The 27,181-nt window shown below is 40.8% G+C and overlaps 1 long non-coding RNA gene across 1 annotated transcript; it reads right to left on the bottom strand.

Annotated features, from left to right (window-relative positions):
- Window positions 1-7,590: 7,590 nt before the first annotated feature.
- On the bottom strand, window positions 7,591-25,238 carry LOC107741024 (uncharacterized). The gene is made up of 3 exons (XR_001640146.1): window positions 25,042-25,238; window positions 14,865-14,871; window positions 7,591-7,601 (listed from the first exon to the last, which is right to left on the bottom strand). It is a non-coding gene; the product is annotated as an uncharacterized LOC107741024 (long non-coding RNA).
- Window positions 25,239-27,181: the final 1,943 nt, after the last annotated feature.

Genomic DNA, 27,181 nt, shown 5'->3' with positions numbered 1-27,181 from the left:
TGCAGGATTCAGGTCATTTTCAAAAGGCATCTCTTTTTCCAAACAGACTTATGGAAACAAGATGTTAAAATTGGCACCATACCTTCTTACCGACCCCACAGTTGGGTCAATTGATTTTTAATTGGTTTACTGTAATAGAGAATGGGAATCGACGTCACGCCGCGCTGGATTCCACCATGTTTTAGGTCACACACATGCAAATCACCACAGAAAAAGCAGACCGTTTACTATTAATATTTTTTTTAAAAACATCTTACATACTCTTAGAATAAAACGGAGTAATATGTAAATCTCTTTAAATAAAAAAATCGCTCTGTGGTTTGTCTGAGAGGCTGCAAATATTCATTATTCAGTCTGCTTCACTACACAGTGGTACTGATATAGGCTAACTGCTAAAACACTTTGGTTAGAGTAGCAAAACCATGGCTATTTTTTAAAGGGGAGAATACATAGCTAGATCTCAAACAGTGGATCATTTATCATTGTTATATATCGTCATATTGCCCAGTAAAACCGTTCAGTGTAAAGAATTAAGCCATTATAGAGGTAACAGAGCTTACTAGAAGCTGCTTTGAAACGATGTATATTGTGGATGCTATGCAAATAAATACCTTGACTTGAACCAAGCTGAAGATTCTTACTATTAGAGATGCCGAACAAGGATGCAAGCGATCAAATAAATGAATGAATGAAACTTAATCCGTACAGACAAGTGGCTGGGTATCAATGAGCTGCCGCAAGATAATGTTTCCATATATGATTTTCTTCTATTTGTAGTGTGAGGGCTTACAGTTTAATGCAAACCACTGTATATAATAAATCTACAGAGATCAATTTAGACACATCTTATTTGACTTGTTTACCATACCGAGTTTCAGTTTAACTTTCATCCGAGTTCTGTAGTGAATGTAGACATTTTATAGTAGTTTATGTTTATATGATTCAACTTAAGATCGCGTTGGAATTAAAGCTTACTGTATCAATATAGCATGAATCAAAATAGAGGTATTTAATGCAGACATTGAGATGGACATATAGCCCTTCTCAATGTCTGCAGGAAATACCTCTGCTTTTTCAGCTTTAACACTGAAAAAAGCACGTTTTTCACACCGGCCATGCAAAGGGCTATGGCAAATGATGTAAAGTGAGCCTTAACCACTCCAGTGCGATCTTAAGTAGAATAATATAAACATTAAATAATATCAAACGTCTACATTCACTATATTATCCAGTCTCCGCTGTAGCTCCCGTGACCTACATTCCCAGAATGCATTGCCGCTGTGACGACACATTCCCATTCTCTATTAGGAAAATCTTTACACAAGTAGATGCAAACCCAGCTTTATGACAAAATCTCTGTCCATTGACCTGCTGCAGTAAACAGCCTTAAACTTCAAAAACACTAGCTCAAACAATTTAAATGTAAGGTACATTTACATTTGTTAACTGTGTGTAAATTTTGCGGTGTGTACATTTTATGCTTAGGATGCTTTTGGGAAACGCGGCCCAGCGCAAAATATGTTAAGTGTGAGGGCTTACAGTTTAATGCAAACCACTGTATATAATAAATCTACAGAGATCAATTTAGACACATCTTATTTGACTTGTTTACCATACCGAGTTTCAGTTTAACTTTCATCCGAGTTCTGTAGTGAATGTAGACATTTTATAGTAGTTTATGTTTATATGATTCAACTTAAGATCGCGTTGGAATTAAAGCTTACTGTATCAATATAGCATGAATCAAAATAGAGGTATTTAATGCAGACATTGAGATGGACATATAGCCCTTCTCAATGTCTGCAGGAAATACCTCTGCTTTTTCAGCTTTAACACTGAAAAAAGCACGTTTTTCACACCGGCCATGCAAAGGGCTATGGCAAATGATGTAAAGTGAGCCTTAACCACTCCAGTGCGATCTTAAGTAGAATAATATAAACATTAAATAATATCAAACGTCTACATTCACTATATTATCCAGTCTCCGCTGTAGCTCCCGTGACCTACATTCCCAGAATGCATTGCCGCTGTGACGACACATTCCCATTCTCTATTAGGAAAATCTTTACACAAGTAGATGCAAACCCAGCTTTATGACAAAATCTCTGTCCGTTGACCTGCTGCAGTAAACAGCCTTAAACTTCAAAAACACTAGGTCAAACAATTTAAATGTAAGGTACATTTACATTTGTTAACTGTGTGTAAATTTTGCGGTGTGTACATTTTATGCTTAGGATGCTTTTGGGAAACGCGGCCCAGCGCAAAATATGTTAATTGAGCTGGAGAAAGAGTTCTGTCTTACACAATTATTAACATTATTTATTTTACGCATTGAGTTTCGTGCAAAATAAAGCAAAATCATTAGCCTACTTACCGTAAACCAAGTTGCTCCATTTTTCTGTAAACGGTGTTGGCTGACACTCCAAACAAGTGAGACATTTCTTTAGCTGACAGTCCACATTGCACGTACGCCTCGATCGCACTAATAGGGATTTCTATCACAGGACGTCCTCTTCCATGTTGATCTCTCACGGAATCAACATGATGCTGTGTATTTTCTAGTCGAACGAGCCGTTTTAGGTAGGCGTGGTTAACTCTTAACTTTTATAAAGAATATCTCTTTGGATTTGAGACTTTAGTCTTTGCAACTTTACAGATCTTTATGCACCAAGAGCTTGTAACACTCCAAAGAGAAAGGAAAAATTGAAATCGCATCATATGACCCCTTTAAAGGACACTGGGGATTTCCAGAGACTGTTGAATAATGTGGTGATACCTGAACAAACCATGTCATTTGATGCACTGTTACTGTGTTATTTCACATGACATTTGTATTAGACACTGTGCATTTTTTTCTCATTTAATAGAGATTTAAATTGTTCTTGATATTTAGACTTTCTAAGAGATTACTTTACAACAAAAAGATACTGAAAGTTTCAAAACTCAAAACTATCTCCCCAGTTAAAATATGACTTTTTTTTTTTTACTCTTCTGCAACACCCAGATTTGACGCCATGATTCTCCTCTAGACACCCCATCATGTCTTCGTATGTAATCAAGCAGGTGAGTTCATAACTCATTTTTGTCCACCAATCACAAAAATGGTACTGCTGTAATATCATACAGGTATACATTTATTTTGAATTGATTATTAAATAGTTTAATTAAGGTTTATACATGCTATTTTCCATGACAGAGTTCAAGAGTCTTTTTATTCACTTTTCATTACTACTGGAGTTGCCTGTTTGCTAAGTTTCACATGATTATTAAACAGCAAGCACAAACTATGCAAAAGCAGCAGCTCTTCTGGTGCACTGTTTCTGAAATCGCTCACTCATTTTCATTCACTCCTTCAACTGAATGAATGAATGAATGAATGAATGAATGATGCATTTTTATAGCGCTTTATTGTGTATTGCTGTACACCCAAAGCGCTTTACAATCAGGTGGTGGGGGGGTCTCTCCTCAACCACCACCAGTGTGCAACAATGCCAATGCACGATCAGCGGGCCTATCAGTGATTTGTTTTCTACATTTTTGTCAAAACTCCTATTATAATCAATGCTCAACGAGTCTCTTATTTACATTGTTTTGCAACATTTGATGCAACAGAAGTTCTAAATATAATGCTATAATCAACACTGTTCACTATTAGTAAAAAGGCAGTAAATGTTCCAGAGTGTTCCACATGTAGTTCTCATTTCACAGGTTCACCTGCTAATCCAGTCCTGATGGTTAAAGGTACAACCTTGGCTTGCTGTCCTCGATGGAGGCTCAAACCCGAGGCTCGGCTTGAGCTCCGAGTTCATCCCTTTCATTGCAGTACTACATAGAAGAAAAACAGAAATGGAGGAGGAGATGGGGAGGTGGAGGGATGCTGGAAGAATTGTCGCTGAGATGGCGGAATGACTACTGCTTACATAGGCATGTAATGATGATTGATACGACTGAATGATTTAGCTCCTCCCGAACCTACGTTTGGATCTTAATTTTATAGCAGTGGCCTTTACATTGAAGTCTCACAGCAGACACGCCCCTTCCAACAGATCGTTCAAAACAGAGGGCTACATTCAGGATAGAAAGTAACCATTTATATCTAAATTATGACTGTTTTTGATGCAAAAATATACACTAAGATATGAGCACACATTAGGAAAATAATTTAAAAAATGCATTTCATGACCCTTTTAATCAAGATTTGACAGATGAAATCGCACCTCAATTGAAATTTTGTTAGACTCAGGAAAAAAAAAAGATATACAACACCTCCACTTACTTCCACTCTAGAAAAGTGAGGCCAAAATGTCCCAGGTATGGCTGCTGTGGTGCTGTCGTCTTGTGTCAATAATGCCATTTGGAGCCCAAGTCTGTGAAGTATTGGTCATGAACTGGAGCCGCAGTATCAAAGTCCCGCCCAATCTCCCGCAGACCCAATCACAAACACACAATCATGATGCCTGTGTTTACAGCATCAGGTAACTAAAACCGAACTTGTCAAATGTGATAAGACTTTGCAAAATTGGATGTCACTTGATACTTATTCTAGTCTCTGTCACTATGGTTACAAGTAATAGTCACAAATAGAATAGGGGCTTGACTTGGTTAAATGAAATGACTACATTTATGTTAAATGAAATGACTACATTTAGTCATTTCATTCTGAAATTGCTAAATGTAAATGACTTAATTTCCACATTCATACAGACAATATCCGTGCCTCTATCGTAAGCTGCTATGTGAACAGGACAATTCCAGACTCACACCTGTAAGTAAATGCGGTTGTCAGTCTCAAATACTGCATAGGGACATGTTGTGTTCAGAACAACTGGAAAGTCTGTTAGCTATAAGAAGCTATTACACACTAACAGACTTTCCAGTTGTTCTGAACACAACATGCCCCTATGCAGTATTTGAGACTGACAACCGCATTTACTTACAGGTGTGAGTCTGGAATTGTCCTGTTCACATAGCAGCTTACGATTTGATTCAAAATCAAAAACAAGATGTGTGGCATGAGAGTGCCATGGCTTGTTGAACATAGCAAAATTAACTAAGAAGGGCAGTGTTATGTCTAATGACGTATTAATTTTTGTCTCTATTATTGATACAAAGAGTGTTGTTGGTGTTTGTATTTTTGCTCTCTTTCTCTCCCTTTCTCTCTCTACCTGTGTGTCTGTGCTTGATAGGCTAATGATGATCAGCTGCGCTCATCCACCTGAATGTGCTGTCCACAACCTGATTGGTGCGTGTTTGCTGGCTTCTAGTTCAAAATAGCAGAAAGAGCGTAGAGGAAGGAGAGAGCCATAGCGGCGTTTGAGATTGTTCTGCTCTCCAAGCACATGAGCGCTTATCGCGCATGCTGTGTTCTTTGTTGGGTTGTCACATTGGTTCCTGAGTTGCTCCTAGCTCCTAGTGAGGGGAAATGGAATTTGATTTGACAGCCTTCACTCTTTCTCCTACGACGGAGGTTTTTGAGCGCTGCAGGAAAAAAGATTTGTTATCGATTGCGGATTTCTTTAATATTAGGGTTGTGAGGGAAGCTACTAAACCGGTTATAAAAGAAGAATTATACGAGAAGTTAGTGGATGCAGGTATTTTGGCAGAGGGTTCAGATGATAATGATGGTGCGAAACCTCAGGATGTTGTAGCGGATCTATCTGCATCTGCAGTTTTTTTAGAACCTGAGGTGGTGCAACCTCATAATCCTATGTTAGAGATTAGGCTTCGAGAATTGGATTTGGAAATAAAAGGCAAGAATGTGAGGCTCAGATGATTAGGCTGCACGTTATAGAAGCGGAGAAGGATCGGGATATTCAATTGCGTAGATTGGATCTAGAGGCTCATGCTTTAATGAAAAAGCCGGTGCCCGTACCTCGTTCTCAACCACCCTCTATTACAGCGTCCCCAGTTACTCCAGTTAACTCTGTTGCACCTTCTGTTTCTGTGTTTGACATCAGTAAGTATGTTAAACTTGTGCCTCCTTTCCGTGAAGCTGAAGTGGACGCTTATTTTGTAGCCTTTGAGCGAATAGCTGGTAAGCTTAATTGGCCTAAAGATATGTGGGCATTGTTACTTCAATGTAGTCTCGTGGGAAAGGTGCAAGAAGTTAGTTCAGCTTTAAGCTTGGAGGACTCGCTTGATTATGATGTGGTAAAATCAACAGTACTTTGCGCATACGAATTAGTTCCCGAGGCGTATCGGCAGAGGTTTCGTTCTCATGCCAAGACATCCAAACAAACGTATGTTGTTTGAGAAGTGGTGTTTGTCTAGTAAAACTGACACTTTTGAGCAACTTTGTGAATTAGTTTTGCTAGAAGATTTGAAAAAGAGCGTTCCTGAAAAAGTTAGAAGGTAAAAGAAGGTAACCATGCTTGCAGAAGTGAGTATTAGCCGATCTCATCGGTATTTCATCGGTATTAGCCGATGCATTTGTGTTTACGCACCGCAAAGTTTTTTCACAGGAGTTGCCTATTACTGGCTCTTCCGCTGAAAAGTTTGTGGGGGAGGAGTCTCCTTCTCAAAACTTTTCTCGTTCGGGGAACAACGGCGCTCGCCCTAAAATTAATGTTTGAAATTCTATGCGTCAGGGAGGCAGGCGTGTTTGTTTTTATTGTCTAGACCCTGGACATTTAATTTCGGATTGTAAAGAATGGAATAGAAAGAATGTATCAATGAAAACCAAAAGTGTTGCGCTTACACAGACACTTCCAGCGTCGCAAGAGGCTGAATGCTTTGGTTATGACCCTTTCATTCTAAATGGGCAGGTGTCAGTCTCTGAGTCTGAGTTGATGCCTATCTCGATTTTAAGAGATACGGGTTTCTGTCAGTCATTCATACTTGAAAGTGCCTTGCCTTTCTCTGAAAAATCGTATACCGGTACTGATGTGTTAGTACGAGGTATAGAAATGGGCTGTGTACAGCTGCCTTTACACGAAGTGAAATTAAAATCGGACCTTATCTCTGGTACTGTTAAGTTAGGTGTTCGCAAACAGTTGCCTGTTGCTGGAGTAGATATTATTCTAGGAAATGACCTTGCAGGTGGCAAAGTTTTTTCTAGTCCAGTAGTGATGCACAAACCTGTGATTGAGGAACAGTCTGATCTAGGGGTTCATTTCCCTTCCGTTTTCCCAGCATGTGCTGTGACACGGGCTCAAAGTCAAAAGTTTCAAGAAGTTGTTAATCGAAAGAGTCATTTTTAAATGCCGAATCTAAGGTTGAAGAGTCTAAGTCGCATGAGACATGTAAAGTGACAAAGACGGCATTAATTCTAGAAGCTCCTTTCAGTGTTGGTAAGGAGAAGTTAGTGGCTGAGCAAAAATCAGATGTTTCCTTAGCAGAATGTGTTGAGGCAGCGGTCACCGTGAAAGATCGAGCAGACGCTGAAGTAGGTTATTTTTGAGAGAATGACGTGTTAATGCGAAAATGGAAACCGCGTTATGATGAACAAGGTTTGCATGAGACGTTTCAAATTTTCTTGCCTGCTAGCTACCATGCCCCAGTGTTAAAATTGGCACATGAGAATCTTATGTCGGGTCATTTAGGAGTGACAAAAACTTTTCGCCGCATTTCTAAATCCTACTTTTGGCCCGGTTTTCGTTTATCTGTTGCTAATTTTTGTCGCTCTTGCGATGTGTGTCAGCGCATAGGAAAGCCTAATCAGAAGGTGCCAGCTGCCCCTTTGTATCCCATACTGGTAATAGAAGAGCCGTTTGAGCGACTCATTGTTGATTGCGTGGGTCCACTGCCTAAGTCTAAATCGGGGCACCAGTATGCGTTAACAATTATGTGTGCAGTCACTAGGTTCCCAGAAGCCATTCCTTTGCGTTCGTTGAAAGCACAGGTAGTGGTAAGGGATTTGGTTACGTTTTTTTTACCACGTTTGGTCTACCGCGAGTAATACAGAGCGATCAAGGAACTAATTTTACTTTTGCGCAAGTTTTGAAGGAATTAGGAATTGAGGATTGAGTTTAGTCCTTATCATCCTGAATCACAGGGCGCATTGGAAAGGTTCCATCAAACCCTTAAAACTATGATTCGTGCATATTGCTTGCAGACAGGAAAGGACTGGGTGGAGGGGCTGCCTTTATTGTTTTTCGCGGCCAGAGAAGCAGTTCAGGAGTCCTTGGGATTTAGTCCCGCGGAATTGGTGTTCGGGCACACCGTAAGAGGTCCATTGAAACTGCTGTATGAACATTTGTTGATGAAAAATTCGTCTTCTGTGGCTCTCTTGGATTATGTGAGTTCTTTCAGAGAGAGACTTCATAAAGCGTGTGAGGTAGCTAAGGCTCATCTATCTGTTGTTCAGGAGAAAATGAAGCAACAGTTTGATAAAAAGAGTGTCAAAAGGAATTTGCAAGTTGGTGACTTTGTTCTTGTGCTTTTGCCTGTGCCTGGTGCTTCCTTACAAGCAAGGTTTTCAGGGCCATATGTCATCGAGCAAAAGCTTAGTGAGACTGATTATGTTATTCAAACCCCTGATCGTTGACGTAAAACTAGAGTTTGCCATGTGAACATGCTGAAGACTTGCGTGGAGAGAGAGTCAAAAATTGCTCCGTCTGCATTGGTCTCTTCCGCAGTTACTATAACTACCTCTTGCGCTGTAAAAGACGATGGTGAGGTTCAAACTTCTACCCCTCATCTGAACAATTCTAGCGTTTTGGGTGATTTACGCAAGCATCTTATGCATTTATCTGAAAAACAGTATGAGGATGTGTGTAATTTGATCCAGTCTTTTCCCTCTCTGTTTTCTGATGTACCTAGCAGAACGTCTGTATTATGTCATGATATTGAGGTGGGAAGTGTATCCCCTGTGAAGCAGCATCCTTATAGGGTGAATCCGAAAAAGCGTGAGATTATGAAGGCCGAGATAGAATATCTGTTAAAACATGGATTAGCTGTACCAAGTCAGAGTCCCTGGAGCTCTCCCTGTTTGTTAGTCCCCAAATCAGACTCCACATATCGTTTCTGTACGGACTATCGGAAAGTTAATGGTCTTTCCAAACCTGACTCCTTCCCTCTGCCTTGTATAGAGGATTGCATTGATCGGATTGGTGCAGCAAAATATGTGACAAAGATTGATCTGTTAAAAGGGTACTGGCAGGTACCTCTCATGCCACAAGCTTCAGAAATTTCTGCCTTTGTCACACCTGATAACTTTCTTCAGTATACTGTACTTGCGTTTGGGATGCGAAATGCACCCGCAACGTTTCAAAGACTTATGCAGAAGGTTTTATCTGACGTACCGAAGTGTGATGCATATATAGATGATGTGGTACTGTATTCAGACAGTTGGACTGAGCATTTGACCAACCTTGAATTATTATTTACCCGATTGTCAGAGGCTTCATTGACTGTAAATCTCGCAAAATGTGAATTTGTGAAAGCAGAGGTGACCTATTTGGGAAAGAAAGTGGGTCATGGAAGTGTAAGACCTATAGAAGCGAAGGTTTCCGTGATAATGGATTATTTGGCTCCTTCTAACAAACGGGAGTTGAGACATTTTCTTGGAATGTGTGGGTATTACAGAAATTTCTGTCAAAACTTCTCTAGTGTTGTAACCTCACTTACTGATTTACTCAGTGACAAAAGGAAATTTGTATAGTCTACTGAGTGTGAGCGTGCTTTTTTTGTCCGCTAAGGATCTTCTGTGTCATGCCCCCATTCTTAAAGCTCCAGACTTTCACCGCCCTTTCAAATTGCATGTGGATGCGAGTTCAGTTGGAGCAGGAGCCGTATTGCTACAAGAGGACAATATGGGTATTGATCATACCGTGTAATATTTCTCCAAAAAGTTCACAAAGTGGCAAAGTAATTACAGCACAATTGAGAAAGAAGCTCTGGCTTTTGTGCTAGCGCTCCAGCACTTTGAAGTTTTTTGTGGGAGGTAGTAGTGTGCCCATTATTGTATTTACCGACCACAACCCTCTATCCCATTTATAACATTTCTATCCCATATGCGTAATGCCAACCAACGATTGATGTGATGGGCTTTAATTGTACAAGAGTACAATCTGGATATTAGGCATCAGAAAGGCACTGATAACATGGTTGCGGATGCACTATCTAGGGTAGTGGGCGAGGAACGATAAAGGTTCAAAAAGGGGAATATAGGAAAAGTTTATTGGTGGGGGTGTTACGTCTAATGACGTATTAATTTTTGTCTCTATTATTGATACAAAGAGTGTTGTTGGTGTTTGTATTTTTTCTCCCTTTCTCTCTCTACCTGTGTGTCTGTGCTTGATAGGCTAATGATGATCAGCTGCGCTCATCCACCTGAATGCGCTGTCCACAACCTGATTGGCGCGTGTTTGCTGGCTTCTAGTTCAAAATAGCAGAGAGAGCGTGGAGGAAGGAGAGAGACATCGCGGCGTTTGAGGTTGTTCCGCTCTCCAAGCCCATGAGCGCTTATCGCGAATGTTGTGTTCTTTGTTGGGTTGTCACAATGGTTCCTGAGTTAATGATTTGCTTAATAATCAGTTAAGCTTGTGGGTAAGGTAGGGTGGAGGATACCCATAAGTTTTCTCCTGTTTAATGGTTAGTTAGGGAGTGAGGGAAGCTATATGTTGTTTTGTTTATTTTCTTTAATGTATGGGTAATTTAATATCTTCCCCTTATTAGGTAGAGGCATTGTTTTTTTGGATTTTCTTTTGTTCGGGCCCTCCTCCCGAGGTAACGTTTCTTTGTTTGTATTTACTGTTATTTTTGTATTAATGTTATCCTTTTTTTGAATCCCTTGATTGAGTTAAAATTAAAAGGTACCCAAGCCGTTTCAAACTCAAATCTGTGGTTGGTTGTGATTTCTGGGCCTGGAGAGCTGGAGATCCTCAAAGTCTCTCCACTCTTTATTGTTCGTCGTTCCCATTTACCCCTAGACCAAAAGGGGAGGACGTAACAATAGGTGAAAGGTCAATTGCAACATTTTCTGATTTTTTTTAAACCACTCCTTCAGGTGGAGAGGAGAGAGAGTCATAGAGCCAATCAAGTGGATGGGGATTATTAGGAGGCCATGATTGACAAGGGCCAGTGGAGGGAATTTGGCCAGTACACCGGGGTTTCACCCCTACTCTTTACGATGAGTGCCATGGGATTTTTAATGACCACAGAGAGTCAGGACCTCGGTTTTACGTCTCATCCGAAAGACGGTGCTTTTTGACAGTATAGTGTCCCCGTCACTACACTGGGGCATAAGGACCCACACAGACTGCAGGGTGAGCACCCCCTGCTGGCCAGGGACACGCTGCCAGAGATCCCTCGCCGCTGTGGTGAGTCCGCGGTGCCATCGAGCACTACATGGACGCTCGAGGCAGTGGGCTGGAGTGAGTTCCCGGGGGGGGCGGACGAACTCGCTGCCGGCCGCCTGTTATTTTGTGTTTTGTGTGCGGCAGTCGTCCGCGACGGGCTGCCTCTTTACTTTCGTTTTGTGTTTGTTTTATTATTAAATGGTTTGAATGTTCGCCGGTTCCCGCCTCCTTCTTCCTGATCTACGAACTACGTTACAATGAGTAACCGGAGACGTTTTATATCTGAAGAGTGAGTGCTACACCTCTTTTTCTAAAGTTTGATATATAATTGATATATACAACTATTGATTTCTATTGCTGTATGTGACAGCAATAGAATCAATATGATTGAATGTGTTTCTGAGAGCTTTGCAGCGATTCACATACTGCATATGAGTAAATACCAGGCTCATCAAGGTATCTGAGACTTCATTTATAAAACGTGCATATGCAAAGATTTGACCTAATGCAGGAGTGCCACCCCCGATGGACGTTGGCTGGTGATGTTTTATATGCCAATAACATTAATTTGGGAGATCTGAAACCATTTTACAAGGCAGAGATCTGAAACCATTAAGCTGCACACAATTTCAAGATAATTTCCGATTTATAGATTTATCACATCACTTAGGCATTTTTGTGCACATCTTCGATTCTCTGAATCACACACATGCACATTTGAGAAATGATCTTATCTTGAAAATGATCTTGAAAAATACTGCACAAGTCATATGAACTACATTATGGTGGTTTTCTGGTGTTTTTGTCCCCTTCAGTCATAATTCACATTCAGTTCATTGAAAGAAGCAGCCTAGACATTCTTCTTTTGTGTTCCAAAGATGGGAGAAAGTCATAGGTTTGGATTGACAGAAGTATGAGTAAAGATAAATGTTCATGTTTGAGATAACTGTGCTTTAAAGCTTGTGAACACTTATACTGGTCTAGTACTGGCATCTTTCTTATGTGAATAAAACAGGTCAAACAAGTTAACTCATTCACATTGTTTAAAGAACTCAGTCCCAGAGGCAGTCTCAGTACATTTGCCTTTAATCACATAGAGAGAGAGAGAAAAAACATACTTTATACAAAATAGTTGTTTTTTCTTTTGTCTCTGAGTTTTCATCACACAGTTTGACAGAGGAAGAAAGAGCCATATTTTTTAAAAGCTGCAACCTAAAAAAAAGACATTCAAAAAACGTTATTCTCTTGCTTGGTGAGGAGATAACAAATAAACAATCAATAAACAGTCAGTGACCTCGTACCTTCTACTTTTAAAAACACAAGAGAACAGAACTAAAACAAAATAATGTGATTCATTTTGGGTTTCAGGTTTTGTTTGTTAAGCAGCATTTGTTTGGTCTGATGACATTAACCAACAGCAAATCATAGAAACATGAGAAAGAGTAAGGTTCACTTAGTTTGCAAAATAAGAAAACATTTAAAAATTTTTTTTTTAAATATAACAAAATAAGAATAAAACTAAACAGTGGGACGTATTTGTATACACTGTACACCTGGTTTATTGCCAAGTTTAATGATCTTTATTCAACTTTAATACATTTTAATGAGGGTTTAGTTATTTTTAAGTTACCTTTATTGTATTAGGAAAAAAAAGAAGATATAAAACAAAAATAGTGTCATTTTTTGTGTGTTGATTTAACTGCTTCAAAAGTATTGTTAGTGTCCCCAATTCCAAACATTCCATGATGTTCCAACACAATAATACTAATATACAGTAAACTGGACTGAGCGTAATATGTTGTCAGTGCAGCACTTGAGTATTTACCATAATGGTCCAAGTAAATACAACGCATATTTGTTGGTGATTTTAGATATTCGGGCAGCAAATTAAAAGAAGAACCATTCTGTTCATGCTTTTAATGTCACTAACAAACAAATACCATGGGAAAACATGTTTTTGACATGTAACAAGGTACCAAATACCATGGTACTTTTAAGTGTAAATACCTTTATATATAAATATGCACTTGTAACCCCCCAGTATATTTCCCCTCCTAATATGAAAAGGGAGTGGTTAAAAACCACTTTGTTTTAATGTTTGGGTACTGATTTTATTTTGCTTTAGTATAAAATTATATGGTTATCTGTTCCTTTAAGAATGTTGGTTTGTACTAATGTTCGGTTGTAATTTACATGTTGAAAACGTGGCTTTTACAATCAAGTTTGAGTTTACCTTGTATTCATTGGACTATAACTCTATAAACCCTCCTAATACATGGGTGGAGGTTGTGTATTATTGGTTCTTGTAAAGTTGAAGGAGGGGCAAAGAAAAGATTGGGAGAGTGCGGAAAGAAGAAGAGGGGTGCGTGTTCAAGGCATCGCGTGTGTGTGAGTGACAAAAATCAAGATTAATCCGAATAGGATTTATTTATTTAATTTGTTTAGCCTTCAAGAGGGAAACAGTGACTACTTCATCCAGCCGATCGCTGGTTAATGTTAGTTGTTTTCACAATAGTCTGCGATGGTCGGGGAAGTGATGCGTCATCGGTCAGTTTTATTCTACATTCGAGCGAGTCCCGTGCGAGTTATTTGAAACTACAAAACAACCTTGTATCTGTCATTTAGTAGTGAAGTTGCAGACTGTGAGTGCTGTAGACTTAGTTTATCAACGTGAATAACGGTGATCCAGAGGAGCTGCAGGACTTGACGCCCCGGTAGCGCTTTGAGCCGCCGAGGGGTTCAGGGTTCCCCTGGCAACGAGGGATCATTGGAGAGGTCCAGCCACGCGTGTCAGGGACGACCTGCACACGTGATTCGAGTGTCCTAAATCGGAAGAATTCATTGGATTAAAGGTACCTCAGTTCACATTTTGTCTGGCTCTTCGGAGTGAAGGGGCCAATTATCAGTTTATTTTCGTGGCCACAACGATCACCAGCAAAAGTATAGGCCTGCAACGGGGGTGAGAGTGCTGTATGTATGTGTGTGAGTGGGCCCACGTGAGTTAAGTTAGTTATTTGTTGCATTGCAATTGCAATATCTAAGGAACAGTTTGTTATTGTATTTCCATTGAACTTGTGATCACGTTTAAATTGCACTAAGTGTGCATTTGGAATACACAGTTAAGAGGTGCAGTACAAAGGGGCAGTCTGGCTAGAACCTCTAATAGGTTGTTTGGGGAGACCAATTTAATTGCTGCGACATTTGTACATTTTCATTGGTCCTTTTTTTCCCATCTCATAGTGTTACTTTTAAGTGATTTCAATAAAGTCATTACGGGTTAAGGGAAAATATCTATATAACCTGAGTAAATGTTTCAACGAAACCCCCTATTGTGTTGACTCAATTTGACATATAAGGGCATTTTATAGTTAACCTCGTTACTTTCGAATCAGTGGTATAGGAGAGGTTCCTAAGTTTATTTAGTCGAGAGACTATCCCATTTCGAACCCAAGTGCCCATCCTAAGTGCTCAGGTAAGCCACCCTGAGAGGGAAGAGGGTGCTACATAAAGTGGTGGCCCGTACGGGGAATCCTTTCTTTGAATATACCCAGTTCATTACTCAGCTGATTTGATTTAACGTGGTTTGGATATCACACTGACTGTTGCGATGGATCTGAGTGGGACTACTGATCTACAAGCAGAACTTATTTCATGGTGTAGAGAAGCTGTGGTGGATGAAACTCATGCCATTTTGCTGGTAGGTATTCCAGCTGATGTTGATGTGGCACAAATCGAGAATGTAGCACAAACAGTGAAAGCTTGGGGAAGAGTAGGTGTAAGAGCAACAAAAGTAGGAACTAGCCCCGATATTTTTAATGCATTATGTGAGTGTAGGGAGGAGGTTAACCTTAAGATTTTTCCACCTGTATTGCCGCCTGTTGAGGGGGGAAATCCCTGGAGGGTGGTAGTAATGCGGGAGGGTGACACTTCTCCTGCAGGGTTTTCAGAGAAACTAGCAATGTTTCTTGCAAATGAAGGGAAGTCCATGCAGGATTTGCATGGCCTGGTTTCTCCTTCTAGTCACAGTGCTGGTTCTCCAGAGTCAATAATTCAAGCGGTGGGAGACCTGTTAGACAAAACGGGCAGACAAACCCCTGACAGTAGTGCATATAGAAGATTATGTATTTTTTCTGGTTCTGTTCCTACTCCCCTAGGAGAAGAAACTATGGAAAACTGGATGGACCAAGCTCGTATGATGATTGCAGAGTGCGAGTGCTCTGAGAAAGAGAAGAGAAGAAGAATTGTGGAGAGCTTAAAAGGGTCTGCTCTTGATATTATAAAAGCGGTAAGATTTTCTGGTCCTGATGCTGATGCTCTACAGTACATAGAAGCTTTAGAAAGTACATTCGGAACCTCGGAATCAGGCGAAGATTTGTATTTTGCTTTCCGTCTTCTCCGCCAGTGCCCAGGCGAAGCACTGTCCGATTTCCTTCGTAGAGTGGAGAAATCATTAAATAAGGTAGTCCAAAGAGGTGGATTGTCTCCACAAATGGTGGATAGAGTGAGAGTAGAGCAATTGATTAACACTTCTCCTGCAGGGTTTTCAGAGAAACTAGCAATGTTTCTTGCAAATGAAGGGAAGTCCATGCAGGATTTGCATGGCCTGGTTTCTCCTTCTAGTCACAGTGCTGGTTCTCCAGAGTCAATAATTCAAGCGGTGGGAGACCTGTTAGACAAAACGGGCAGACAAACCCCTGACAGTAGTGCATATAGAAGATTATGTATTTTTTCTGGTTCTGTTCCTACTCCCCTAGGAGAAGAAACTATGGAAAACTGGATGGACCAAGCTCGTATGATGATTGCAGAGTGCGAGTGCTCTGAGAAAGAGAAGAGAAGAAGAATTGTGGAGAGCTTAAAAGGGTCTGCTCTTGATATTATAAAAGCGGTAAGATTTTCTGGTCCTGATGCTGATGCTCTACAGTACATAGAAGCTTTAGAAAGTACATTCGGAACCTCGGAATCAGGCGAAGATTTGTATTTTGCTTTCCGTCTTCTTCGCCAGTGCCCAGGCGAAGCACTGTCCGATTTCCTTCGTAGAGTGGAGAAATCATTAAATAAGGTAGTCCAAAGAGGTGGATTGTCTCCACAAATGGTGGATAGAGTGAGAGTAGAGCAATTGATTAGAGCAGTTGAGTCAGACATGATGCTTTTACAGTTAAGGCTACGAGACAGAAAATCAGAGCCACCTACCTTCTTAGCTTTGATAAATGAGATTCGAAAAGCAGAAGAGAGTGAAGTAGCCAGATAGAAAATCAAAACTACTGTAAAGTCAGTACAGTGTCAGGAACAAAAGCTCAGCTTTGCAGTTGTGAGTGAGCTAAGAGCAGAAATCCAGGATTTAAAAATCAAACTAGGTGATGAATCTGTAAAGATTTCTCCTGCTTACCGGACGCCAGCATCAAATTCAAAGTCCTTAAAGCAAAGTGTTGAGACCCAGCGAGACACAGAAACTGAGGCCCTAAAACAACAAATACAACAGTTGCAGCAGCAGATAGGAGTAATGAACGTAAGCTATGGTATGACAGTAGATCAGCACCAACAGCGACCCAAACCTGTCTCTGCTCCGTCAAGGGCCAGATCCGCCATTGATCGGGAAGGTTACTTCTGTTACCGCTGTGGAGAGGAGGGCCACATCGCCACAAAATATACAGCTACGGAAAACCTTCCTTTGGTTATTCAGAAACTGGTTCGGTCGTTAAGGAAGGCTAAGAGTGGAAGGAATGATGCATCCAGAGACAGTCCTAAGGCTGGGACTCATGATTGTCATTCTGCAAAAAGTCAGGTTGATGTCTCAGAAACGAACAGTCTTCCAAAGGGACTGGTGGGTCCCTCCTCTACTCTCAGTGAAGATCAACGGGCATCCGTGCAAAGCACTGCTAGACAGCGGGTCTCAAGTAACAATTGTTTTTGACTCATGGTATTCAAAATACCTGTCTGAAGTGCCCCTTCAGCCTCTTCATGGGCTCTCTATTTGGGGACTGAGCTCCTCAAGCTACCCATATAAGGGATACATTGTGATCGATGCCTCCTTTCCTGCAGCTTTCACTGGGGTGGAAGAGACTATCTCCATTTTAGCTTTGGTATGCCCTGAGCCACAGGGGTTTCAGCAAGTCCCTGTGATAATCGGGACAAATGCTAGTTTTTTCAGCAGGTTAACTGCCTTAAGTGGATATCCACACACTCCTCAAGTATTGTGTTCCTTCAGGATCCCGTGCAATTACCCTGATGCATGCTTAACTTCCACTCCAGAGAGAACAACCGACATTCCAGAGGCAAGGGTTAAATGGGACGGGCCCCATGTTCTTATTGTTCCTCCAAGAGGTGAGGTATATGTGGACTGTACGATGGAGTATGAGGAACCTTTGAAGAAGGATATCTTTGTAGTTGAAACCACTGTGATCAGTTACCTGGGGGGTTATTCATTCCTCCTGTGTTGCTGCCTTCCTCAGCTATAAACATGGATACTCTTCAGTTGCCTGTGCATAATGCAACCTTTAAAGAGGTTGCTGTACCTCCGGGCACTGTCATTGCTCACATGTTCCCGACTGATACTGTCACAGAGACTCGCAGAGAGAGAGTTATGTCACAGAAAATCGATCCAAACTTGTTTAACTTTGGTACATCTGCCATTCCTCCTGAATGGGAAAGAAGATTACGACAGAAGTTGTCTGAAAAGATCAATGTGTTCTCTCTAAAGGAGTGGGATGTTGGATGGGCAAAGGGTGTGAAACATCACATTCAACTGCATGACCCTAGACCATTCCGAGAGAGATCCCGTCGCATAGCTCCTGCCGACGTTGACGATGTTCGTCGACACATAAAAGACTTACTGGCAGCTGGCATAATAAAAGAGTCTCGGAGTCCCTATGCATCACCCATTGTGATTGCTAGAAAGAAAAATGGGAGTGTGCAGATGTGCATTGACTATCGAACACTCAATAGTCGGACTGTTCCTGACCAGTACACTACCCCGAGAATAGACGATGCTTTGGACTGCTTGTCTGGTAGTAAATGGTTTTCGGTATTAGACTTACGAAGTGGATACTATCAGGTTGAGATGGCAGAGGAGAGCAAAGACAAGACTGCATTCATATGCCCACTGGGATTCTACCAGTTTTGGGATTCTACCAAGGAGTCACTGGAGCTCCTGCAACGTTCCAGCGACTTATGGAGAAGGCAGTAGGAGACATGCATTTACTGCAAGTTATTGTTTATCTGGATGATTTGATTGTGTTTGGCCGTACCTTGGAGGAGCATGAAGAAAGACTCTTCAAAATGCTTGACCGTCTTGAGGAGTTTGGACTAAAAGTGTCCATAGATAAATGCCAGTTCTGTCAAGAGAAAGTCAAGTATGTGGGACATATTGTTTCTGCTGCTGGGGTAGCCCCTGACCCAGAAAAGGTGGAGGCCATCACTCGCTGGAAGATGCCGTCTGACCTAAAGTCTTTACGGTCATTTTTAGGATTTTTTTTTTAGGTTTTTTTCTTTATTGAGAATTATTCAGCAATTGTGAAACCACTGACAGACCTCACCAAGGGTTACCCACCAGTGAAAGGGAGAAAAGATACCACCTCAACAGGGAAATACTTTAAGGAAACTGAGCCCTTTGGAGAGCACTGGAGTCCATCATGTTCAGAGGCCTTCAAGAGCATTGTCCCTTACTAATGCTCCAGTCTTGGCTTTTGCGGATTCCTCTAAGCCATATGTGCTTCACGTTGATGCCAGTCTTAATGGTTTAGGTGTAGTCCTGAATCAAGAACACCCGGAGGGGCTACGTCCAGTGGCTTATGCAAGCCGAAAGTTAAGTGCTACCGAACAGCGTTATCCGACACACCAACTTGAGTTTCTGGCTCTCAAGTGGACAATAGTTGATAAGTTCCACGACTACCTGTACGGTGTCAAGTTCGTTGTGAGAACTGATAATAACCCACTTACTTACATCTTGAAGAGTGCCAAACTGAATGTTACGGGGCACCGATGGCTAGCCGCATTAGCCACCTACGATTTCAGTGTACAATATAAGCCCGGAAAACAAAATGTGGATGCGGATGTACTATCTCGATACCCTAACAACAGGGATGATGAATGGGCAGAGATACCGGATTCGGCAGTGAAGGCTGTATGTCATCTAACCAGCTTGTCTCAAGATGATGAGTCTCCTTCGAGGTTAATAGACCAACTCTGTGTCTCGCCACAAGGTATTCCACCAATGTATGCTTGTCTGGCGCAACTGGAAACTAGTCAGATGGAGTGGTGGACAAAAGCAGATCTAAGGTCAGCGCAAGATCAAGACCCTATCATTGCTCCTGTAAAAAAAGAGGTAGCTTTGAACAAAGTCATTACCATGCCCAAGAGTTCAAATCCAGCTATGGTGCTTCTACAACGACAAATCCAGAAATGAACTGTCAGAGACAATCTTCTCTATAGAGTAACCAGAGATCAGAATGGAAAAGAAAGATGTCATTTAGAAGTGCCATCTTCAAGTAATGAAGTCCTTGCATGCTGATGCTGGGCACCTAGGGGTTGAACGGACAGTTGAACTTCTAAGAGATGCCCAAAATGAACCAGGAAGTTGAACTGTATTTAAGGATTTGTGGGAGGTGTATTGCAAGAAAGACGTTACCACATAGATCTGCCCCCCGAAATCACATTACAAGCAGTGGGCCTTTAGACCTCGTGTGTATCGACTTCCTTTCTATAGAACCCGATTCAAAAGGGATCACGAATGTCTTGGTCATAACAGATAATTTTACACGGTATGCACAAGCTTTCCCCACAAGCAGTGACCGTTGCCAAGGTTCTATGTGAAAAATTCTTTGTGCACTATGGGCTCCCTGCACGAATACATTCTGATCAAGGAAGAGACTTTGAGAGCCGTCTCATAAAGGAGCTCCTTGGGATTTTGGGGATCCAAAAATCCCGAACGACTCCATACCACCCGCAGGGTGAACCGCAACCTGAGCGGTTTAATCGCACCCTTCTTTCAATGTTAGGAAATCTTGATCCAGCAAAGAAAGTTATATGGAGCCAACATATCAGTCAATTGGTCCACGCTTATAATTGTTCTAAAAACGATGCGACTGGCTACTTCCCATACTATCTCTTATTTGGACGGGAAGCACGTCTACCTGTGGATCTTTGCTTCGGCACTTCACCTGATGGAGATAAGGAAGTAACTTACTTGCAGTATGTGGAAAGAATGCAACGTGAGCTTCAAAAAGCTTATTGATTAGCAGAGGAGACCTCCTTGAAAAATCATCAAAGGAACAAACAACGTTATGACAAAAGAGTGAAAATTCAAATGCTTGAAAAAGGAGATCGTGATTTCATAAGAAATCTGGCGCAAACAGGAACACATAAATTAGAGGACAGGTGGAATCCTGTGCCTTACATTGTGACAGAAAAGTTAAAGAACTTGCCTGTATACAAACTGAGACCGCAAACAGGAACAGGACGGTTGAGGACTGTTCATAGAGATCACCAATTGGAGACTGTGAGAATTTCTGCTCCTAGTGGTAGGGAAGAAGACATGAGACCACCAATAACAAGAGCCCAAACTGCGTGAGAAAAGCAATTAAAAGAAAGGGTATCTACCACAAATGAACAGAGCAGAGTGGAACCAACTTCTGTGATGATGAAATTTGTTACTACGTACCAGAACGATGTAGAATGCAGACCAAGCCTCTATATACATTGTTGCCTGAACCTGCGGTTGAAGAAGCAGAACACAGGGCTGATGGAGGTGGAAGTCAAGACTAGTGTAATAGAGGAGAGTCGGAAAGAGGAGTCACCAAAAGAGTCAGAAACCCATGTATGTATGTGTGTGAGTGGGCCCACGTGAGTTAAGTTAGTTATTTGTTGCATTGCAATTGCAATATCTAAGGAACAGTTTGTTATTGTATTTCCATTGAACTTGTGATCACGTTTAAATTGCAATAAGTGTGCATTTGGAATACACAGTTAAGTGGTGCAGTACAAAGGGGCGGTCTGGCTAGAGCCTTTAATAGGTTGTTTGGGGAGACCAATTTAATTGCTGTGACATTTGTACATTTTCATTGGTCCTTTTTTTCCCATCTCTTTTAATTTTATTTTGTTAAATAAATACTGTCATAGTGTTACTTTTAAGTGATTTCAGTAAAGTCATTACGGGTTAAGGGAAAATATCTATATAACCTGAGTAAATGTTTCAATGGAACCCCCTATTGTGTTGACTCAATTTGACATATAAGGGCATTTTATAGTTAACCTCATTACTTTCGAATCAGTGGTTTAGGAGAGGTTCCTAAGTTTATTTAGTCGAGAGACTATCCCATTTCGAACCCAAGTGCTCAGGTAAGCCACCCTGAGAGGGAAGAAGGTGCTACACACTGCAAAAGAAAAAAATCATAATCAGTATCCTTTTAAAATATCTAAAAATAATTAAATGTAATCTACTTTGGATGCAAAACTGATGAAGATATATATTCATAACTAAATTTATTTGCCAACCCCCACTAGCATTTAAGCATAAATCAAACAAAATACAGTTAAGACTAAATGTATCTTTTTTTTCTTTTGCAGTGTGGTAATCATTCGTGGAATGATTGGAAAGTCGTGGCCTAATGGTTAGAGAGTCGGACTCGTGTGTGTGTGAATGTACAGCTCTCTCTCCCACCTTCAGTACCACGACTGAGGTGCCCTTGAGCAAGGCACCGAACACCCAACTGCTCCCCGGGCGCCGCAGCAAAAATGGCTGCCCACTGCTCCGTGTGTGTTTTCACGGTGTGTGTGTGTTCACTGCTGTGTGTGTGCACTTTGAATGGGTTAAATGCAGAGCACTAATTCCGAGTATGGGGTACCATACTTGGCCACATGTCACGTCACTTATTCAATACATGTCAGTACAGGCCCAGTATATGTCGAAATGTTGTTACTATTCAATACCAGTGTAACATGCACTGCCACAGAACATGTTATGAGGGGTGTACTGCTGTTAATTTCCCATGATGTAAAACCAACTGCATCAGGCAATGAAATCCATTTTGAAATTCATTGAAGCCTTGATCGGGAATGTTTTCCTATTGTTGCACACAACTGAACTCTATAAGCCAGGGCTCATTTACTGCTTGCATACATCACTTAGACAGCATAAAAGAGTCATATTACACCATTCCCAGATGCCTCGGTTATGACAGTGTGGAAGGCCATAGAGATGAGATGAGAGAGCACCAGTGACATATGACAGACAGAGAATGAGAGGAAGGCTTCTGATGATATCGCTGAGTGACAGGTTTTCACTCTCAAGGTGTCAACTGCTGCCGAGTTCACATTTAAAATAATACCCCAAACTATCATCACTACAACTTCAGATACAGGAGCAGCTGATCCAAAATGCATCAAAATGCTTAATTAATCAATATATATATATATATATATGTTTTGAAACATAGGACGTCATATAAGAGTACATTTACATATATTACATGTACTAAAAATGGAAACGTTTTTCCTTTGCATTTTTTTTATATTTACGTACAGACGACAACATAGTCAAAATGATCCCCGGATTCACACGGATCCATGAAAACAACAAAAAAATTATTATGCTTTATTATGCATACAAGGACAGTAGTTGGCGATGTCACTTTATTAGGATCTTTGCCTGTGCACATACACACATCTATAGACTGAACGTGTGATACACATGTGCATGACGTCACCATTTTCATAGTTTACATGGAGACGATAACGTTATCATTTTCAAAACCCTCACTTTGTGAGCCGTTTTCAAAAGTTTGTGTTTTCAGGCCCCTAAAACACTATTGTCATGTAAATGAATGGCCAATACACAACATTTTTCAGTTGAAAACGGTGTGGTGTAAATGCCCCCTAAGATGAAGGGTGCTTGCACTTGCCATTCTGGTGCACACCCGGGTTCATTTGACGTCAGAGAATGCAATCGTATTCAATTGAAGAAATGCACTGCTATTGATAATATATGATTGGTAAATTTGTGTGTTTACTTGTTTAGTTTACTTTATTTATACATTTGCATAACTTCCCACATTTTTGTGGACAGAAGTTTACAGCAACTCACCAGTACTCCACCAAAATGAAAGCTTTATGATTTGAAATATTAAAGTTTGAGGGTTTAAAAGTGAAGAATTGTAAGACATAAATATCAGTACTATAATTTGTAGCGTAAAATAAATGTTTTTTTATATTATCACATACTCGTTTTTTATTTTTATAGTTTACCACTGTAATGTATTATATCATTCTTTTTTATAATTGTAATTAAAATTAATAATAATAAGCTCAAATCTCAATACATGACATAATTTTTCTGTATGTAAATAACAATAGTAATTAAAAAAAGGATTAAGCAGTTTGTTTACTGTTTGTTTACCATTAACCAACATCAAAGAATCACAAATTATTTAAATATTAACTTGCATAATGTAAAAAATAAAAGCTAAAAAAGGGGTTTGGCTGATTAAAAAAAAAAAATGTTTGAGAACCCCTGCTTTAGAACATATCCAGCACATTCAAAACAAATAGACACAAGTGCTGTTATTTGTTAATGCACTGGAAACAAAAGAAATGGAGCAACGCTATACATTTGACCAAAGTCACTAGTCTTTGATTTTACCATGTTCTCCTGCATCATTGTTACCTAGCAACAAGGGGTAAACAGCTGCCGTTTAATGTGCACATATTGCAGTTTGGAATAAAAAAGAAAAAAAAAAGAAAATACAGTGTGTGAACACAACCCAAAAGGGGGCAACAGAAGGGGGAGCAATCAAACCTGGACCAAGCAATCAAACCAAGTATGAAAGCACCTGAAATTGCGAGAAATTAATTTTAGGTATCATTTTAGAGTATTGTGAAGAGGTTTCTTGTTGAAAGCAAAGAGGTTGCCATTCACATTGCTATAAAAGGACTATATACTAAGGGACACCTTTAGCATCTCTGTAGTGACGTGCAAAACTCAAGAGGCAGTATTTGATGCCTTGGGAGTGAGAATGGGTTGTGTGTGAGGTAAAAAGTATTGTTGTTATTTTACAGAATGAGTATGCAGGTTGAGCTCCTGTCTCTGGGGTGACAACAGAAGGAGTGTTTGTGTTTGTCTGTGTGTGTGTATATGTGAGTATATTTTGGAGCATGTGCATGTGCAAAGAGACATCTGCGTTAATGAGGTGCAGGTGGAACAACTGCTGGTCAGAGTCGGCAGGAGATACCGAATTTGCAGATGGTTTCAATAAAACCGACAGGAAAAATTGCAACAGAAAATGCTTTTAATGTATGTCTCTGTATTTTTGAAGCCCTAAAGAACATCATCATCATCACACACACACACACGTACACAAGGACACACACAGACTATGTAATCCTTCTTTGCACATGCTGCAAATTCAAATGAAAACAATGGCGACAGATCAAAGAGGATTCTCAAGATAGGACGGGAAAGTGAAGACAGGAAATTAATGTCTGAACATTTCAGCTGCAAGCTGAGACAGAAAATATGATCTATAGGAGGAACTTAAATGCAAGGCCCCATTTACACCTGTACAGTAAAATCAGTAAAATCTTCTCATTGCCTTTGTGAGAGGTGTGTGAATCTGAATTGCAAGTAATCATGGGAAATATAATAATTTTATTTAACAGGTTTCAAGTGCTATTGGGATGCAGTGAATATTCTCTTGAAAGTATCTACAAATTATACCTGAGATAGATCACCCAAAAATAAGGTACAGTTAGCAATTTACTAAGACTCAGTTAAATTTGACAAGTTTTGGTAGTTTACAAGACACATTAGAACTAGGGGTGTAACGATTCATCGATATGGATCGATACATCGATACGATGTCTGACGATACGATGCATCGACGCCACATGCAAAATATCGATATCTGTATAAATAGGCACCTTTATTTTGGCACTGTCCACATTTTCACATAATGTCCGTCTATGCATTACCGCCAAGGCGTGCATTCTCATTCAAACTCACGTATCAGGACTCGATATAAGGACCTGCCCGAAGGCACAAGATGAGCATAAAAGACGCTCGGGATTGTTTGTGGAACAGTCGAGCGCTGTGTGAGAAGTTCCCCTTCTAGGGAACTCAACGCTGCGTCCTGGTGGACACTTTGGGGAACGCTGTCTGCGTGACCGGTACCTGAAGCATGCGTAAAACAACTCCAATCCTATTGGTCCACGTGGCCCGTGACGTCATAGGCGGGTACCTGAAAGTATAAAAGGGGCACCTGCTGAATACGTCATCAACTTTTGTTGTCTTCAGAGCCGTCTGTCTGTTGAACGTGTGTGAAACATCATCCTGGTGAGTCGAGCAGCGCTTTGAGGAATATGTGCCTCCGTGTTGGGATTCTAACACTTGAGGACATATTCTAACCTTATCATCTTTGTCTCGGCGACCACCAGTGGTGGACAGTAACAAAGTAGTTTTACTTCGTTACTGTACTTAAGTACATTTTTCAAGTATCTGTACTCTACTGGAGTAGTTTTATTTTGAGTAACTTTTACTTTTACTTCACTACATTCCAAAGCATAAGATCGTACTTTTTACTTCACTACATTTCATAAAACATATCGTTACTACTTATAATATATCACGTGCTCTGACACGCAGAAGCGGTGTCTGATTCAAGAATGAACTGATTCTTTTCAATGAACCTTTTAAGTCGGTTCGCAAATCGCACCAAACAATTCATTCACGAATTAGAATGAACCGATTGCAGCTGTTCTCGAGTCAACAACTCACTGATCAAATGAACCGTTTAGTGCGAGTCTCCAGTGAACTGACTTCACAAGTAAGAATCGGGAGATCTTGTGAGCGTGTGCGCGATAACTGTGATGTTCTGCAAAACAACAAGCTTTAAAACACTTTTTTCTTACTGGTAAAAATCAGATGGTCAAATCTGTTTTCTCTCAGGTACATCGAGTAAAATTGAAAAAGGAGTACTTTTACTTTTACTGGAGTAATATTTTACTATACATACCTGTACTTTTACTCAAGTGCTTGATTTATGTACTTCGTCCACCACTGGCGACCACGCGCTCTTTGTGATGAATTAGCTGTTAGCTTTCTCTCCCAGGGTGCTTCAGTAGTCTAGAGTGGTTACGGGGAATGTTCCTTCCTGTGTTTAGCCGGGTGATAAGTGAACAGTCTCTGCTCAGAGTGTAGCCATCTGTGGATGATTATGCTCCAGTTCAGGGGATGGCTTACCGGGATTTTTCAGGCTAGCTGTGTGGGACGAGCTGTGGATAGCTCGGTGATTGCTCCCCTTCTTAGGATTTTAAGTAGTGGTCTCCTTGAGCCCTTGCCTAGACTGCGCTGTCTCCCCTGTTCGGGTTTTAGGTAGATGGCCCACTTCATGGCCTGGGCGAACTTCAGCCTTATCTGAGGGAAATGCTATTTGAGGATAGCTGTGTCCAGCCACCTAGTGTTATGGCCGTTGCTTGCATCAGGCTTTGATCTGGACTATGGTTTTATGTGTTCGCTCCTTAGCGAATCATTACTATGGTCTGGATCTTCCTATTGTGAGCCTCTGGTCAATATATTGATGAATGAAAGCTAGCCTACTGTGGGACTGACACGGATTGGGGACCTCCTTAGTATAGCCACCTAAGGGTGGTTATATTTCAGCCATTGCCATGGTAGGTTTAGTGGTCCTCTTTCCTAGAGCCTAGCTATCTGAGGATAGCCATGTGCTAGATCGGTGATTGCTCCCCTGCCTAGGGTTTTAAAGTAGCGGTCTCCTTGAGCCCTTACCTAGACAGTGCTGCCTCCCCTCTCTGGGTCGTAAGTAGACATCCCACTCTCCGTGGTCTGGGTAGTTTCAGTCTGTTCCACCTCTGGTAGCCCTTCCTACACACATAGCTATCTGAGGATATCTATGTTCTAGCTCAGTGACTGCTCCACTTCCTAGGGTTTTTAAGTA

The sequence above is a fragment of the Sinocyclocheilus rhinocerous genome, unplaced genomic scaffold (genome assembly GCF_001515625.1).
Source record: "Sinocyclocheilus rhinocerous isolate Xijiao unplaced genomic scaffold, SAMN03320098_v1.1 scaffold2331, whole genome shotgun sequence".
Classification (NCBI taxonomy): domain Eukaryota; kingdom Metazoa; phylum Chordata; class Actinopteri; order Cypriniformes; family Cyprinidae; genus Sinocyclocheilus; species Sinocyclocheilus rhinocerous.
The sequence above is the reverse complement of the archived record's forward strand: the minus strand, read 5'-3'. Positions and strand labels throughout refer to the sequence as shown.